The sequence below is a fragment of the Mobula birostris genome, chromosome 1 (assembly GCF_030028105.1).
Source record: "Mobula birostris isolate sMobBir1 chromosome 1, sMobBir1.hap1, whole genome shotgun sequence".
Classification (NCBI taxonomy): Eukaryota; Metazoa; Chordata; class Chondrichthyes; order Myliobatiformes; family Myliobatidae; genus Mobula; species Mobula birostris.
The window spans coordinates 109,430,570-109,450,444 of record NC_092370.1 but is presented as its reverse complement, the minus strand read 5'-3'; the positions used below and the strand labels follow the sequence as shown (position 1 = coordinate 109,450,444).

Here is a 19,875-nt window from a genome sequence, read left to right as displayed (position 1 = left end):
ATGAAGTACTTTGAAAGTACAATAATTATTGTTTTCACAAAATCACTGAATGGTTACAGCGAAGAAGGAAGCCAATCTGTCTGCATGGCCACACTGGTTCTACTAACAGCAGTTCAGCCTTTTCCTATAGCCCTAGAGACTCTTTCTTCTCAGGTACTATCCACTCCCTTTTAAGTGCTACAATTGAATCTGTCTCCACACTACTCTTGACTATGGACTCCAAGTAACAAACCTTTATCTGAGGAAAATAAAAACACTTGGTCATGTGCTTAGTCCTTCCCCCTATAAATTGCTTGGGTCCAAGTACCATAACCCCATTCTGAAATCTCGGTCATCAAGCCGTGGAAAATGATTGGTCTTTAGTATCATTAACTTCTCTTGGCACTTAGCCCCATGGTAGGTATTTACCTAATCTATGCCTTTCCTTATATTAAATACTGCCATCCGAGGTTCCAGCATCTCTTCTCTATTCACAAACTGCAACTCCCTCATCCTTGCAGTCATTTTGGTCAGTCTTTCCTGGATCATCTCTAAATAAATACCAGAAATATGAAAGAACCAAGGGCCTATTGAGAGCAAAGGATCAAAGATAGAAGAGTGGAGTTGGTGCTGCCCCACACCTGTGTTCACTTAGCAAGACAAAGGACTCAGGGTCTGGACTATATACATATATATTTTGCGTGATTTCATTTTACTGATATCCTACAGAGGATTGGGAAGTTTTTAAAAGCTTACAAAAGGAAACTAAGAAGGTCAGTAAGAAGGAAAAGATTAACTATGAAAGGAAGCTAGTAAATAATATCAAAGAGGAAACTAAAAGTTTGTTCATGTATATAAAGAGTAAAAGACAGGTGTGAGTAGATATAGAACCGATAGAAAATGGTACTGGAGAAATTGTAATGGGAGATAAGGAGATGGCGGAGGAACTGAACGAGTATTTTGCCTCAGTCTTCACTGAGGAAGACATCAGCAGTATACCGGACACTCAAGGGTGGCAGGGAACAGGAGTGTGCGCAGTCACAATTAAGACAGAGAAAGTACTCAGGAAACTGAATAGTCTAAAGGTAGATAAATCTCCCGGACCAGATGGAATGCACCCTTGTGTTCTGAAGGAAGCAGCTTTGGAGATTGCGGAGGCATTAGCAATGATCTTTCAAAAGTCGATAGATTCTAGCAGGGTTCCAGAGGACTGAACGATTGCTAGTGTCACTCTGCTATTTAAGAAGGGGGCAAAGAAACAAAAAGAAAATTATAGACCTGTTAGCTTGACGTCGGTGGTTGGGAAGTTGTTGGAATCGATTGTCAAGGATGAGGTTACAGAGTACCTGGAGGCATATGACAAGATAGGCAGAACTCAGCATGGTTTCCTTAAAGGAAAATCCTGCCTGACAAACCTATTACAATTTTTTGAGGAAATTACCAGTAGGCTAGACAAGGGAGATGCAGTGGATGTTGTATATTTGGATTTTCAGAAGGCCTTTGACAAGGTGCCACGCATGAGGCTGCTTAACAAGATAAGAGCCCATGGAATTACAGGGAAGTTACGTACGTGGATAGAGCGTTGGCTGTTTGGCAGGAAACAGAGAGTGGGAATAAAGGGATCCTATTCTGGTTGGCTGCCGGTTACCAGTGGTTTTCCACAGGTTTCCGTGTTGGGGCCACTTCTTTTTACATTGTACATCAACAATTTGGATTATGGAATAGATGGCTTCGTGGCTAAGTTTGCTGACGATACGAAGATATGTGGAGGGGCCGGTTGTGCTGAGGAAACAGAGAGTCTGCAAAGAGACTTGGATAGATTGGCAGAATGGGCAAAGAAGTGGCAAATGAAATACAATGTTGGTAAGTGTATGGTTATGCTCTTTGGCAGAAGAAATAAATGGGCAGACCATTATTTAAATGGGGAGAGAATTCAAAGTTCTGAGATGCAACGGGACTTGGGAGTCCTCGGGCGGGATACCCTTAAGGTTAACCTCCAAGTTGAGTCGGTGGTGAAGAAGGCGAATGCAATGTTGGCATTCATTTCTAGAGGAATAGAGTATAGGAGCAGGGATGTGATGTTGAGGCTCTATAAGGCGCTGGTGAAACCTCACTTGGAGTACTGTGGGTAGTTTTGGTCTCCTTATTTAAGAAAGGATGTGCTGACGTTGGAGAGGGTACAGAGAAGATTCACTAGAATGATTCCAGGAATGAAAGGGTTAACATATGAGGAACGTTTGTCCACTCTTGGATTGTATTCCTTGGAGTTTAGAAGAATGAGGGGGGACCTCATAGAAACATTTCAAATGTTGAAAAGCATGGACAGAGTGGATGTGGCAAAGTTGTTTCTCATGATGGGGGAGTCTAGTACGAGAGGGCATGACTTAAGGATTGAAGGGCGCCCATTCAGAACAGAAATGCGAAGAAATTTTTTTAGCCAGAAGGTGGTGAATCTATGGAATTTGTTGCCACGGGCAGCAGTGGAGGCCAAGTCATTGAGTGTATTTAAGGCAGAGATTGATAGGTATCTGAGTAGCCAGGGCATCAAAGGTTATGGTGAGAAGGCGGGGGAGTGGGACTAAATGGGAGAATGGATCAGCTCATGATAAAATGGCGGAGCAGACTCGATGGGCCGAATGGCCGACTTCTGCTCCTTTGTCTTATGGTCTTATGGGCTTATATGTGTTTGCTATCTTGTATGTATGAGGACTAGGTCTCGAGCTGTGGTGTTGTCTGTTTACTGCTGCTGGGGGAGGCATTGGGGACAGTGTGGCACGGCATCCAGGCTGGAGTTGGCGTTGCCCACCACCCCCCCTCCCCACAACCAGTATTCGCTCGGCAATAGACAAGCTCTATTGTGGTCGACTGCAGGTTTTGGCGGCACTGGATGTCTTGAGTATGATCTCTTCTATTGAGTGGCTGTATTCCTATTTTATACGTGCTATATGTGCTTTGTGCTGTGCATGACTGTTGGTACTGTGTTTTACACCTTGATCCTGGAGTAATGCTGCCTCTTTTGACTGTATTCAGCAGTATGCGTGTATGGTTAAATAACAATTAAACTTGAATTGAATTGAAAAGTCGATAATATAAAAACCAATCACAGAAGGAGCTATGCTGGTTCTCTGTTGTTTATGATATATGTCAATGACATGAATGAAAATGTAGATGGGTAGATTAGAAAGTTTGTGGATGTCATTGTGATTGGGGGAAATGTGGACAGTGTAAAGGATTATCAAAGGAGATAGTAGGATATAGATCAGTTGCATACATGGGCCAAGAAATAGGAGATGGAATTGAATCCAAGCAAGTGATAGGTGCTGCACTTTGGGAGGTCAAATGAAAGAGAAAATATAAAATTAATAATGGATTGGCTAATAGCATAGAGGTAGAGAGAGATCTTGTGGGTCCAGGTCCATAGTTCACTGAAAGGAGCTACACAAGTGGATAAGGTAGTAAAGAATGTGTGGCATGCTTGCCTTCACTGGCGGGTGGCTGAGAATAAGAGTAAGGAAGTCATACTGCAGCTCTGTAAAACTTTAGTCAGACTGCACTTGAATTATACATGCAGTTCTTGTCAGCTGATTATAAGAAGGATGTGGTGAGAGCACAAAAGAGGTTTACCAGAATGCTGTCTGGATTAGTGCTATGAACAATAAGGAGAGTTTGGATAAACTCAGGCTGTTCTCCTTAGAGCATCAGGGGCTAAGAAGTTATTTAAAATTACAAGAGCTATAGATAGGGTAGATAGTCAGAATTCTTCCCCAGGGTAGAAATGTTAAACATCAGATGACATGTTTTTAAGGTTAGAAGAGGAAAGTTTAAAGGTGATTTGAGGGGCAGGTTTTTATGCAAAGTGATAGGTCCTTGGAATAGGTTACTAGGGTTAGTAGTAGAATCAGGCAGTTTGGTGGTGTTCAGGAGAGATACATGAATATAAAAGGAATCGAGGGATATGGATAATATCCATAACGAGGACACTTAGTATAGATTGGCATCAAGATCAGCAAAACATCATGAGCTAAGTGGCTTAGCCAGTGTTCAAAGTTCTTGTGAAATTAATTCTGCTAAATTATTTCAGAATGTTTTGAATAATGTAACACTGGACACTCTAGGGTGGTGTACAGTGGATTTTCTTCCCAAGGGTAAAGCAATGTGACACCTTTATCCCTAAGACATGTAAACAAATTTTAAGAGTTTCTTGTATAATTGCTACAGCTTGTATCTTTCAGAAACTTCGTGCGTAATTGGTTATTCTTGAAGTGAGCTGATAGATATTAAGCAGGCAAAGATACCAACTGTACAGCTATGGAAGGGATCTCAATAGTTGAAAGTTCTAGGTCTTAAAATTCTCAATTACCCATTTGTGAGAGACATTGGGTTCCATCTCTCATGACGGATGATTAAATCAACATGTCTCAAATATTCATTGCCTTTTTGTTGCAGATCATGCTCTCCGAGGACAACAGCATATCTTCCTGGGTAGCTGAAGGGAAAGTAGGAAAGATTTCCTTCAATATAACACCTTTCACAATCACAGGAAACCTTAAAGCATCTTACCAGTTAATTAAGGAGTTCTGCAATGCTGCTTTTAATTGTGGATTGTTATTTTCTATTTCCTATGTGATGTTCCAAAGTAGAAAATGCAGTTAAAGTTCAGCTTTATTTCTCACATCTACATTGAAACATGCAAATGAAATCAGGGAAGATTGTCTGGACAGCCTACAAGTGTCGCCACATTTCCAACACCAATGTAGCATGCAGACAACTCACTAACCCAAATCCTACAAGAGATTGTGCTAACCACTGCACTACCATGTCATCAGTTTGCATGTAACTGTCTTTCATGGTGCAGGGGGAAAACTAGCCAGATTTAGTCTGCTTTACTAATATAGATTGAGGGATAAATATTGGTTAGGATAACATCACACAGGGAATAGGAAATAACAATCCATAATTAAGTACAAAAATATGCATGGGAAGAGTCTCACTTTTAAGTGGAACAAAAAAGGGGAGGACATTGTCCAAACCACCTCGGCCGTCCCAGCTACCTACATCTTTTCTTTGGATAGAGACTCATTTGGCAGCCAGGAGTTACTCCAGTGGGATAAGGCATCAGCAAGTGAGAATCCCATCAAAGTGGAAGCTTCCTATGGTGAAACTGCAACTGATTATCCAAAGATGGGAATTGAGAATTTAAAGAAATTTAAAGCTAAAAAATGATGTAAATTCTCAAACGTTACACTGTTTGACAAATATACAGGGTCTGAAAAGAAACGACTGCAAATACATCTCTGTGACAAATATCAACCCTGCATTTCCTGCTGCTATCTGTTATCCAAAAACAATAAACTGGACTGTCCTGGTAGACCCTTTGTTTCTGGCTGCTCCTGCACCACTGATCTCCTCATACCTCAACTCCATCCTAATTCCCCTACACTCTAGATACTTCACATGCCCTCCATCATTCTGATCATTTGAGTACTGATTTAGGGTTCCAACTATAACATCAACAAGTCCTTTCCCACAGCAGATGCTGCTTGACTTACTGAGATCCTCCAGCAGATAGCTTATTGCACTATTCTTCGCATGATCCAAAGGATGTGGCCAGTGTTTAGAAAGGAATGCATTCAAAGTTAAATATAGTTCACTGAATGAGTTATGCAACTGGATCCTAGGCCAGTGATTAATATAAAGTTCAATATATACCAAATAAGCTTATTCCTTTAAACAAAAACACATGGTTGCAACGAGTCAGTGTGTACCCACAACTCTTCACCACTAAGAGCTTTTCTTACTTGACATCTGTATCTGTTGCAGATTCATGGATGGAAATTAATTATTATGATGAAGTAATAATTCTAATTGTGTTATATCGTGTCACTGTAGGAAGTAGGAAACCAAACTGATTTTGTACATTATTTGTCAAAACATTAATTCCTACATCGGTTTAATAAGTTACAATACAGTGGTTATAGTCTAAATTTGAAATTGCAAAGCTTTGTCATCACAGAACAGTATCTGCTCCTACTTTCCACCCTAGCAACATGCATTAGTCACCAACTACTCTCTGTGTAAAAAACTGGTCTCACAATTCTCCTTTAAACTTTTTTCTTCTTGTTATTAACATATGTCCTCCAGTATTTGACATTTCCACCCTGGGAAAAAGACTCAGATTGTCTACCCTACCTACACCTCTCCTAATTCTATAAACATCTATCAGGTTATTTCTCAGTCCCCAGTACACCAGAGAAAACAATCCAAGTTTGTGAAACCTCTTGCTAAACCATTTAACCACCTTCTCCAAAGTCTCCACATCCTTCCTGTAATGCAGTTACTAGAGTTGTACACTATACTCCAAATGCAGCCAAATCAAAACTTTGTCATTGAAATATAATTTCCCAACTTTTATACTCAATATCCTGACTGAGAAAGACAAGCATGCCATGTGCCTCCTTATCACCCTATCTTCCTGTATCAGTACTTTCAAGGAGCTGTGGACTTGTAACCCAAAATCCCTGTGTTTATCACTGGTCCTAAGAACACCGCTCTTAATTTCCTTAAGTTTGTCATAGCCGGGGGAGATAATGGGGATAAGCTCCCAATGTGTGTGTCTCAAATAGCCTCTGACAACCAAGTGCTGCTCCTGGCCTTCATGTGTGGCTTAGCTACTAAGCCTAGTGGAACCATTGCTACTGACAGGAGAGGGGCCAATGTGGGTCACTGGTGTCTTAAAACCAGTTGCTTCGGGCAGAAGCGACTAGTCAGCCAGCACTGATCGCTCATCTAGGAGAAGGAAAATTCTGATTTCAAACCCCCACTGCTTTGTTGCAATACCATTCATGGGGAAAACTTTGAGAGTAAACTCTGTGGAAAAATCTGGAGCTGGAGTCCCTATAACAGTCCTATGTGAGTTCAAAGCTGATTGGCAACTCCTGCAACACTACTGATACCAGACTGTATTAGTGTCTGCCTTCCTTTGGATTCATTACCAGCATGGAGAGCGGGAGCTAGCTATATGGGCAACAGCTTGCTCTCCATATTGTACTGCCCTGGCTTGGTGTATTGGCCTACAGATCATGTAGGCAGCTAAGACACAATACCCATTGTTGATCCCTACCAATGGAGGGCTTCAAGAGCTCTGTCGTATACTTACCTCTTACAGTTGACGTCCTAAAATTTTTAAAAAATGTATTTGTTCAGATTAAATTCCATCTGCTATTTCTCTGCCCAAGTTTACAACTAATTCATATGCTGCTGTATCCTTTGACAACCTTCCTGCTTTCTAGAATTCTACCAATTTTCTGAATCAAACTATCTGTATTTTCTTCCAAGTCATTAATATATAGTATATTACAAACAACAGTGGTCCCAGCACTCATCCTAGAAGAATAGCACTTGTCACAGATATCTAGCCAGAGTAACAACCTTCTATTACTAATTTCTTTCTTTTATGACCAAGGCAATGTTGTGTCCAATTTCCCGGTCTCCCAGCTCATTGTGGATCTCATATTGCTTAATCTCCGGACCAGCCTACCATGAAGGATGTTGCAAAAGGCTTTTCTGAAGTCCATGTAGACAACATCCGCTATCCTACTTTCATTAATCATCTGCATTACTTTCTCTAAATAATACTTGCAAGACAGGACCACTTGGGCATAATTTCATGCTGAATATTGGTACAAAACAAAGATACAATGCTCATCTTAAATATAACTGACTTACGAAAGAATGCAATGTGCGGCAGTCATAACCCAGGATCCAGCAATTATGGTTCCACCACATATATGTTGGAAGTAGTTAGGATCAAAGTCATAAGCAAACTGCAGAGAGATCTAAAATAAAAAGAAGGCAGAAAAAAGGCATTACAATTTTTTTTCCTTTTCATACAAAATAAACTCAGGTTGGGAAAACTGTTTGAATAGCATGGATGTACTTGTGCAGTCGCCTTTGAAACTTGAGATCAGAACATTAACAAGGTTCACTGGATTATGGAAATGTAGTTTTGGAATATCATTAGTAGACATAAAGGGAAAAATCTAGGAAGAATATATCCTCACATCAAACAAAAATTCAAGGAAAAATGAGTTGTGCATTAAACCTTCAAATTAAATGTGCCTGCTGATCTGTGGATACAAAATGGGTATCCTGTGCTGATCACAATTTTAAGAGGGTTGTCAGGCCCGAGGAGGGTTAAGGGAAGAAAAAAGGGAGTTCTAAGAACCATCTTGAATGCATATGTAATGAATTCATGCAGATACAGAAAAGAAGACTAAAAATTCCCTTTCTTTAAATACATTTGATGAAACAATTAAATAATTAATTTAGTTCATGTGGCCAACTTTGCCCTTTTGTGCCTATATTTAACAGTAAATGAACTACAGTCAACAGAAACAGTGCATATATTATATGTAATAGAAAACTCCATATATCATTAAGATGAGCACATCCGTGAAGTCATATGCAAACCTTATATACTTGATGAACTCATTTTAAAGTCGTCAGGTTGATGTTTTCTTACAAATATCCTGTTGTGCATATTCAGTGAGCTAGAATTAATAACACTTGCTTACCTGCCATGGCCAGCTGTGTGGCACTGCCTCGTGTCCACCAATAACACGCCCTGTGAGCGGGTTTGCAGCTATAGCCCCTACAATGTAAAAAGGGAAAAAATACAAATTAAGTAAAAGCAATTTAACATGGGAAGAAGTTGTCTTAAGAGTAGTTGTTGTTTTTAATTCCTTTGCTTTCCAAACTGGCAATGAAGTAAAAACAACTTTAAGTCACGGTTAAATCTTACTGAGGCAAAGAGTGAAGAGCAAGTACTGGAACATGTTGTTCAAGTATACTTGTCACCCAATTTCTTATGTATATATATGTATGCATGTATACATATATACACACACACTTCCAAGTGCGTCACAAGATATTGTCCATTCAAATCTACTGTATAAGATAACAGCCGTTCAAAGACCATTACGTTATTAGAAGACTGTGCCAAATATGCCCGTGAAACTGACCAGACCCAATGAAAGTCATCAGTAAAAGAAATTATTTACATCAATTGGTTATCTCAGTTCGTACTTTCTCCTCTGCTGTTTGTCGTAAGGACTAGTCCAAAGATTTTGTTGACAGATATCTCTGGGATTTTTAACGTTACCATGCTTTCCTGTTCAGTAGTTGTCAGAGTCCAGAAACTCTACTCTCATCCCTTATTCTCCCAGTACTATGAGGTTCCTTTGGTCTTCATCTTCTGCCCTACTGTAGAAGATACAGTGGATTGTCCTTTGCAAGTTCTGCCATCTTCAATGTGGTTCCATCCCTTCCCTTTCAGCAGTCCCTTTGTGTCTTCCTGGTCTGCTTTTTCATCCCTAGCAACCACACTTTTTATGGCACTTTCTATAGAACTACAGTAGATATTACACCTTTAGTCACATAGGCACAAACAGTTCTTCCAGTAGGAGCAGTGGTTCACTTGGACTTCTTTTAATCTAGGTTATTGTATTCAATTTTCAAGTTGTGGTCTCCTTTGGAGAAAACAGTTGCAGATACTGGACTGAAAGTGTTGCATTTGAATGCACACAGCATAAAAAATAAAATGGACGATCTTGAAATTCAGCTATAGATTGGCAAGTATGATGTTGTGGCCAACTCTGAAACTTGGCTAAAATATGGCTGCCATAGGGAGCTGAATGTCCAAGGAGATACAGTGTATTGGAAAGATAGGTTAGTAGGCAGAGGGGGTGGTGTGGCCCTGTGTATAAGAAATAATATTAAATCATTAGAAAGGGATGACATAGGATCAGAAGGTGTAGAGTCTCTATGGGTTGAGTTAAGAAATGGCAAGGGTAAAATGACCCAAATGGCAGTTGTATACAGGCCTCCAAACAGCAGCTAGGATGTGGATTACAAATTACAGCAGGAGATAGAAAAGGCATGTCAGAAGGGCAATGTCATGATAATCATTGGGGATTTTAACATGAAAGTGGATTGGGAAAACCAAGCCGGTACTGTACTGGACCTCAAGAGAGAGAATTTGTAACATGTCTAAGGGAAGGCTTTTTAGAACAGCTTGTTGTTGAGCCCAATAGGGGATCGGCTGTGCTGGATTGGGTGTTGTGCAAGGATCCAGAGGCGAGCTTATGGTTAAGGAACCTTTAGGAAACAGTGATCACAATATGATTGAGCTCACTTTGAAACTTGAGAGGGAAAAAGTAAATTCCAATGTGCTGGTATTTCAGTGGAACAAAGGAAATTACAATGGCATGAGAGGGGAACTGGCCAAGGTTGACCGGAAAGGGACACTAGCAGGAAGGACAGCAAAGCAGCAATGGTTGGAGGTCCTGCGAAAAATGAGGGAAATGCAGGACAGATATATTCCAAATAAGAAGAAATTTTCAAATCGAAGAAGGACACTACCGTGGCTGTCAAGTGAAGTCAGAGCCAAAGTAAAAGCAAAAGAGAGAGAGAGCATACAAGAGAGGGCATACAAAGAATCCAAAGCTAGTGGGGAAGATAGAGGATTGCGAAGCTTTTAAAAACTTGCAGAAGGAAACTAAGAAGGTCATTAGAAAGGAAACGATGAATTATGAAAGGAAGCTGGTGACTAATATCAAAGAAGATAGTAGAAGCTTTTTTAAGTATATAAAGGGTAAAAAAAAAGAGTTGAGGGTAGATATAGGACCAATAGAAAATGACGCAGGAGATATTGTAATGAGAGACGCAGAGATGGCAGAGGAACTGAATATGTATTTTATATCAGTCTTCACAGTGGAAGACATCTACAGTACACCAGACATTCAAGAGTGTCAGGGAAGTGAAGTATGTGCAGTGAAAATTACGATTGAGATGGTACTCAGGAAGCTTAATGGTCTGAGGGTGGATAAATCTCCTGGACCTGATGGAATGCACGCTGAGGTTCTGAAGGAAGTAACTGGAGAGATTGCGGAAGCACTAACAATGATCTTTCAAGAATCTGGCATTGTACTGGATGACTGGAAAATTGCAAATGTTGCTCTGCTATTTAAGAAGGGTAAGGGGCAGCAGGAAGGAAACTATAGATCTGTTAGCCTGATATCAGTGGTTGGGAACTTGTGGAATCGATAGTTAGGGATGAGATTATGGAGTACCTGGAGGCTCATGACAAGAAAGGCCAGAGTCAGCATGGTTTTCTGAAAGGAAAATCCTGCCTGACTAACCTACTGCAGATTTTTGAGGTAATTACAAAGGAGATGCAGTAGATGTGGTGTACTTGGATTTTCAGAAGGCCTTTGACAAGGTGCCGCACATGAGGCTGCTTAGCAAGATAAGAGCCCATGGAGTTACAGGGGAGTTACGTGGAGCATTGGGTGTTTGGCAGAAAACAGAGGGTGGGAATAAATGGATCCTATTCTGGCTGGCTGCCAGTTACCAGTGGAGTTCCACAGGGGTCGGTGTTGGGACCACTGCTTTTTACGATGTATGTGAATGATTTGGACAAAGGGATTAATGGATTTGTGGCTAAATTTGCCAATGATACAAAGATGGAGGAGTGCATAGTGTTGAGGAAACAGAGTGCCTGCAGAGAGACTTAGATGGTTTAGGGGAATGGACAAAGAAGTGGCAAATGAAATACAATGTTAGAAAGTGTATGGTCATGCACTTTGGTGGGAGAAATAAATGAGCAGACTATTATTTAGATGGGGAGAGAATTCAAATTGCAGAGATGCAAAGGGACTTGGGAGTCCTTGTGCAGGTTACCCTAAAGGTTAACCTCCAGGTTGAGTTGGTGGTGAAGAAGGCGAATGCAATGTTGGCATTCATTTCTAGAGGTACAGAATATAAGAGCAGGGATGTGATGTTGGGGCTCTACAAGGCACTCGTGAAACCACACTTGGAGTATTGTGTGCAGTTTTGGGCTCCTTATTTTAAAAAGGATATACTGACATTTGAGAGGGTTCAGAGAAGATTCATGAGAATGATTCCAGGAATGAAAGGGTTACTGTATGAGGAACGCCTGACAACTCTTGGGCTGTATTCCCTGGAGTTCAGGAGAATGAGGGGAGATCTCATAGAACTATTCCAAATGTTAAAAGGCCTGAACAGATTAGATATGGCAAAGTTATTTCCCCTGGTAGGGGAGTCCAGGACAAGAGGGCACAATTTCAGGATTGAAGGATGTCCATTTAGAACAGAGATGTGGAGAAATCTGAGATGTGGCGGTTCCCCTCGGCCACAAGTATCTTGTCCTGGATGCTGTTGAGGGGGATAGCCTGACGGGGGATGCCCATGGTGACCGGGTCTCTGGCGCTGTTGTGCAAGAGGGAAGGAGGGATAAGAGGAATCCGGTAGTCATAGGGGATTCCATAGTCAGGGGAACGGACAGGAGATTCTGTGAGCCTGATAGAGATACCCACATGGCGTGTTGCCTCCCAGGTGCCAGGGTACGGGATGTCTCGGATCAGGTCCTGAATATTCTGAAGGGGGAGGGTGAGCAGCCAGTTGTCTTGGTACATGTTGGTACCAATGACATAGATAGGACAAAGGAGGAGGTCCTGAAGAGAGATTTCCAGGAGTTAGGAAGGAAGCTGAAAAGCAGGACCTCCGGGGTAGTAATCTCGGGATTGCTACCTGTGCCGCGTGCTAGCGAATGCAAGAATAGTGGGATCAGGCAGATGAATGCGTGGCTGAGAGACTGGTGTAGGGGGCAGGGCTTCAGATTCTTGGATAATTGGGATCTCTTCTGAGGGAAGTATGACCTGTTCAAAAAGGACAGGTTACACCTGAACCCGAAGGGGTTCAATATCCTGGCGGGAAGGTTTAATAGAGCTGTTAGAGAGGGTTTAAACTAATCTGGCAGGGGGATGGGAACCGGAATGATAGAGCGGAGGAAGGGGAAAACAGAAGTAAATCTAAGATAGTGAGCATTAAAGATGTCAGGAAAGACAGGCAGGTGATGGGGCAAATTTATAGCCATTGGGATGAGTTGCAGTGCAATCGAACCGAAAAGTACCAAACATTGGTCTTAAGGTGTTATACTTAAGTGCACGCAGCATAAGGAATAAGGTGGATGATCTTGTCGTACAGCTACAGATTGGCAGGTATGATATTGTGGCCATCACTGAGACATGGCTAAAGGATGCAGGTCTCTGGGAGCTGAACGTCCAAGGATACACGGTGTATCGGAAGGATAGGAAGGTAGGCAGAGGGGGAGGCGTGGCTTTATTGGTAAGAAATGATATCAAATCATTAGAAAGAGGTGACATAGGATCGGAAGGTGCAGAATCTTTATGGGTTGAGCTAAGAAATAGCAGGGGTAAAAGGACCCTGATGGCAGTTATTTATAGGCCTCCAAACAGCTGCAGGGATGTGGACTACAAGTTACAACAGGAAATAGAAAAGGCTTGTCAGAAGGGCAGTGTTATGATAATTGTGGGGGATTTTAACATGCGAGTGGATTGGGAAAATCAGGTCAGCACTGGATCTCAAGAGAGAGAATTTGTAGAATGTCTGCGAGATGGCTTTTCAGAACAGCTTGTTGTTGAGCCCACTAGGGGATCGGCTGTACTGGATTGGGTATTGTGTAATGAACCGGAGGTGATTAGAGAGATTGGGGTGAAGGAACCTTTAGGAGACAATGATCATAATATGATTGAGTTCACTGTGAAATTTGAAAAAGAGAAGCCAAAATCCGATGTGTTGGTATTTCAGTGGAGTAAAGGAAATTACAGTGGCATGAGAGAGGAACTGGCCAAAGTTGACTGGAAAGGAACACTGGCGGGAAAGACAGCAGAGCAGCAGTGGCTGGAGTTTATGCGAGAAATGAGGAAGATGCAAGACAGGTATATTCCAAAAAAGAAGAAATTTTCGAATGGAAGAAGGATGCAACCGTGGCTGACAAGAGAAGTCAAAGCCAAAGTTAAAGCAAAGGAGAGGGCATACAAACAAACCAAAGCTAGTGGGAAGACAGAGGATTGTGTAGTTTTTAAAAACTTACAAAAGGAAACTAACATGAGGAATTCTGCAGATGTTGGAAATTCAAGCAACACACATCAAAGTTGCTGGTGAACACAGCAGGCCAGGCAGCATCTCTAGGAAGAGGTACAGTCGACATTTCGAGCCGAAACCTTTCGTCAGGACTAACTGAAGGAAGAGCTCGTAAGAGATTTGAAAGTGGGAGGGGGGAGGGGTGATCCAAAATGATAGGAGAAGACAGGAGGGGGAGGGATGGAGCCAAGAGCTGGACAGTTGATTGGCAAAATGGATATGAGAGGATCATGGGACAAGAGGCCCAGGGAGAAGGAAAAGGGGAGGGGGAACCCAGAGGATGGGCAAGGGGTATAGTCAGAGGGACAGAGGGAGAAAAAGGAGAGTGAGAGAAAGAATGTGTGTATATAAATAAATAACGGATAGGGTACGAGGGGGAGGTGGGGCATTAGCGGAAGTTAGAGAAGTCAGTGTTCATGCCATCAGGTTGGAGGCTACCCAGACGGAATATAAGGTGTTGTTCCTCCAACCTGAGTGTGACTTCATCTTTACAGTAGAGGAGGCCGTGGATAGACATATCAGAATGGGAATGGGATGTGGAATTAAAATGTGTGGCCACTGGGAGATCCTGCTTTCTCTGGCGGACAAAGCGTAGGTGTTCAGCAAAACGATCTCCCAGTCTGCGTCGGGTCTCGCCAATATATAGAAGGCCACATCGGGAGCACCAGACGCAGTATATCACCCCAGCCGACTCACAGGTGAAGTGTCGCCTCACCTGGAAGGACTGTCTGGGGTCCTGAATGGTGGTAAGTGAGGAAGTTTAAGGGCATGTGTAGCACTTGTTCTGCTTACAAGGATAAGTGCCAGGAGGGAGATCAGTGGGGAGGGATGGGGGGGACGAATGGACAAGGGAGTCGCGTAGGGAGCGATCCCTGCGGAAAGCAGAGGGGGAGGAGGAAAAGATGTGCTTAGTGGTGGGATCCCATTAGAGGTGGCGGAAGTTACGGAGAATTATATGTTGGACCCGGAGGCTGGTGGGGTGGTAGGTGAGGACCAGGGAAACCCTATTCCTAGTGGGATGACAGGAGGATGGAGTGAGAGCAGATGTGTGTGAAATGGGGGAGATGCGTTTGAAAGCAGAGTTGATGGTGGAGGAAGGGAAGCCCCTTTCTTTAAAAAAAGGAGGACATCTCCCTTGTCCTAGAATGAAAAGCCTCATCCTGAGAGCAGATGTGGCGGAGATGGAGCAATTGCAAGAAGGGGATGGCATTTTTGCAAGAGACAGGGTGAGAAGAGGAATAGTCCAGATAGCTGTGAGAGTCAGTAGGTTTATAGTAGACATCAGTAGATAAGCTGTCTCCAGAGATAGAGACAGAAAGATCTAGAAAGGGGAGGGAGGTGTCAGAAATGGACCAGGTAAACTTGAGGGCAGGGTGAAAGTTGGAGGCAAAGTTAATGAAGTCAACGAGCTCAGTATGCGTGCAGGAAGCAGCGCCAATGCAGTCGTCGATGTAGCGAAGGAAAAGTGGGGGACAGATACCAGAATAGGTATGGAACATAGATTGTTCCACAAAGCCAACAAAAAGACAGGCATAGCTAGGACCCATACGGGTGCCCATAGCTACACCTTTAGTTTGGAGGAAGTGGGAGGAGCCAAAGGAGAAATTATTAAGAGTAAGGACTAATTCCGCTAGACGGAGCAGAGTGGTTGTAGAGGGGAACTGATTAGGTCTGGAATCCAAAAAGAAGCGGAGAGCTTTGAGACCTTCCTGATGGGGGATGGAATTATATAGGGACTAGACATCCATGGTGAAAATAAAGTGGAGGGGGCCAGGGAACTTAAAATCATCGAAAAGTTTAAGAGCATGAGAAATGTCACGAACATTGGTAGGAAGGGATTGAACAAGGGGGGATAAAACCATGTCGAGGTATGCAGAAACGAGTTCAGTGGGGCAGGAGCAAGCTGAGACAATAGGTCAGCCAGGACAGGCAGGTTTGTGGATCTTGGGTAGGAGGTAGAAACGGGAAGTGCGGGGTGTGGGAACTATAAGGTTGGTAGCAGTGGATGGGAGATCCCCTGAGCGGATAAAGTCGGTGATGGTGTGGGAGACAATGGCCTGGTGCTCCTTAGTGGGGTCACGATCGAGTGGTAAATAAGAGGATGTATCTGCGAGTTGTTGCTATGCCTCAGCAAGGTAGAGGTCAGTACGCCAGACTACAACAGCACCCCCCTTATCGGCGGGTTTAATAATAAGGTTAGCATTAGTGCGGAGGGAGTGGAGAGCAGAGTGTTCGGAAGGCGTAAGGTTGGAATGGGAACAAGGTGCGGTGAAGTCGAGACGGTTGATGTCCGGTCGGCAGTTTGCAATAAAGAGATCCAGAGCAGGCAGAAGACCAGAGCGGGGTGTCCATGAAGAAGAGGAGGGTTGAAGACAGGAGAGGGGGTCATCGGTGGGGGTGGAAGAGTCCTTGCCAAAGAAGTGGGTTCGGAGACGGAGACGGCGGAAGAAGAGTTCCGCATCATGGCGATCGCGGAACTCACTGAGGTGTGGGCAAAGGGGGACAAAGGTTCTCTCTCTCTCTCTCTCTCTCCTTTTTCTCCCTCTGTCCCTCTGACTATACCCCTTGCTCATTCTCTGGGGGTTTTTCCTCCCTCCCCCTTTTCCTTCTTTCCCTCTGACTATACCCCTTGCCCATCCTCTGGGTTTCCCCCCCTCCCCCTTTTCCTTCTCCCTGGGCCTCCTGTCCCATGATCCTGTCATATCCCTTTTGCCAATCAACTGTCCAGCTCTTGGCTCCATCCCGCCCCCTCCTGTCTTCTCCTATCATTTTGGATCTCCCCCTCCCCCTCCCACTTTCAAATCTCTTACTAGCTCTTCTTTCAATTAGTCCTGACGAAGGGTCTCGGCCCGAAACGTCGACTGTACCTCTTCCTAGAGATGCTGCCTGGCCTGCTGCATTCACCAGCAATTTTGATGTGTGTTGCTTAAAAGGAAACTAAGAAGGTCATTAAGAGGGAAAAGATAAACTATGAAAGGAAGCTAGGAAATAATATCAAAGAGGATACTAAAAGTTTTTTCAAGTATATAAAGAGTAAGGGACAGGTGCGAGTAGATATAGAACCGATAGAAGATGATGCTGGAGAAATCGTAATGGGAGATAAGGAGATGGCGGAGGAACTGAACGAGTATTTTGTATCAGTCTTCACTGAGGAAGACATCAGCAGTACACTCAAGGGTGGCAAGGAAGAGAAGTGTGTGCAGTCACAGAGAAAGTACTCAGGAAGCTGAATAGTCTAAAGGTAGATAAATCTCCCGGATCAGATGGAATGCACCCTTGTGTTCTGAAGGAAGCAGCTTTGGAGATTGCGGAGGCATTAGCAATGATCTTTCAAAAGTCGATAGATTCTAGCAGGGTTCCAGAGGACTGAACGATTGCTAATGTCACTCTGCTATTTAAGAAGGGGGCAAAGAAACAAAAAGAAAATTATAGACCTGTTAGCTTGACGTCGGTGGTTGGGAAGTTGTTGGAATCGATTGTCAAGGATGAGGTTACAGAGTACCTGGAGGCATATGACAAGATAGGCAGAACTCAGCATGGTTTCCTTAAAGGAAAATCCTGCCTGACAAACCTAATACAATTTTTTGAGGAAATTACAAGTAGGCTAGTCAAGGGAGATGCAGTGGATGTTGTATATTTGGATTTTCAGAAGGACTTTGACAAGGTGCCACACATGAGGCTGTTTAATAAAATAGGAGCCCATGGAATTACAGGAAAGTTACATACGTGGATAGAGCTTTGGCTGATTGGCAGGAAGCAGGGATCCTATTCTGATTGGCTGCCAGTTACGAGTGGTGTTCCACAAGGGTCCGTGTTGGGGCCACTTCTTTTTACATTGTACATCAATGATTTGGATTATGGAATAGATGGCTTTGTGGCTAAGTTTGCTGATGATACAAAGATTGGTGGAGGGGCTGGTAGTGCTGAGGAAACAGAGAGTCTGCAGAGAGACTTGGATAGATTGGAAGAATGGGCAAAGAAGTGGCAAATGAAATACAACGTTGGAAAGTGTGTGGTTATGCACTTTGGCAGAAGAAACTAATGGGCAGACCATTATTTAAATAGGGAGAGAATTCAAAGTTCTGAGATGCAACGGGACTTGGGAGTCCTCATGCAGGATACCCTTAAGGTTAACCTCCAGGTTGAGTTGGTGGTGAAGAAGGTGAATGCAATGTTGGCATTCATTTCTAGAGGAATAGAGTATAGGAGCAGGGATGTGATGTTGAAGCTCTATAAGGCGCTGGTAAGACCTCACTTGGAGTACTGTGGGCAGTTTTGGTCTCCTTATTTTAGAAAGAATGTGCTGACATCGGAGAGGGTACAGAGAAGATTCACTAGAATGATTCTGGGAATGAGAGAGTTAACATATGAGGAACATTTGTCCGCTCTTAGACTGTATTCCTTGGAGTTTAGAAGAATGAGGGGGGATCTCATAGAAACATTTCGATTGTTGAAAGGCATGGACAGAGTGGACGTGGCAAAGTTGTTTCTCATGATGGGGGAGTCTAGTACGAGAGGGCATGACTTAAGGATTGAAGGGCGCCCATTCAGAACAGAAATGCGAAGAAATTTTTTTAGCCAGAGGGTGGTGAATTTATGGAATTTGTTGCCATGGGCGGCAGTGGAGGCCAAGTCATTGGGTGTATTTAAGGCAGAGATTGATAGGTATCTGAGTAGCCAGGGCATCAAAGGTTATGGTGAGAAGGCGGGGGAGTGGGACTAAATGGGAGAATGGATCAGCTCATGACAAAAGGTGGAGCAAACTTGATGGGCCAAATGGCCGAATTCTGCTCTTTTGTCTTATGGTCTTATTACTGTAGTCAGAGGGTGGTAAATCTGAGGAATTTGTTGCCATGAGCAGCGTTGGAGGCCAAATCATTGGGTGCATTTAGGCAGAGATAAATAGGTTCTTGATTAGCCAGGGCATCAGAGGGTATGGGGAGAAGGCAGGGGAGTGGGGATGACTGGAAGAATTGGATAAGCCCATGATTGAATGGCGGAGCAGACGATGGGCCGAGTGGCCCACTTCTTCTCCTATATCTTATGGTCTTATGGTCTTATAAGGTGAAAACACTGCAAAATATCTCTGTTTGGTTCACAAGGATAACCTAATCTTCTTTCTGTCTGTCATTTTAGCTCTGCATTACACCCCCACTCTGAAATATCCATCTGCCGCCTTCTGTTCCAGCAATGGCCAGCATAAGTTTGAGGAACAGTATTTAATCTTCCATATATGCACATTGGAAACTTCAGGACTCAATATCAAGTTGGACAATTGCATATAACATTGTTTTTTTGTTTGTATGATCACTGGGCATAACTACGGTAAGATTATCCATTGTATTATTTACTCTGCTTGTCTCCTTCCATCGACATTGCCTGGTCTCCTGGGCATTTCAGACATTTTAAATCCTAAATCATGACAACCTAATAGAAACTAATCCTTCCTACTTACTTTGTCCAGACCCCTTATACAATTCCCTAACTCATGCGAGCGATCACAGCTGTTGTGGCGTGATTGAAATCACTGGAGAGAGAGTTACTGGTAGATACAAAGCAGCTTCTTTATTCAACAAATCAAAGTTCAGCAGGCATCATACGGATGGAGACGCATTCTGTGGAAAGGCCTGCTGCCCAATGTGGGGCTCGATATTTATTTGCTACACACAAAGGGCAATCATATTTACAAAGTATAGAGAATGCTTTCTTTTGAAGCTACATACAAACCTTAACACCTGAATTCATTCATCCGACAGGTGCCAGCAGGTCTGGGCTGGTATTCACAGTTTTTAGGAAATGCATTGTTACAAATGGACTTGGATTCTGATATTCACAGCTTTTAGGAAATGCATTGTTACAGAAGACTGGTGG

The 19,875-nt window shown here is 43.0% G+C and overlaps 1 pseudogene; it reads right to left on the bottom strand.

Annotated features, from left to right (window-relative positions):
* LOC140190223 (chymotrypsin-like elastase family member 2A) overlaps nt 1–19,875 on the bottom strand; it is a 50,362-nt pseudogene that overhangs the window by 18,321 nt on the left and 12,166 nt on the right.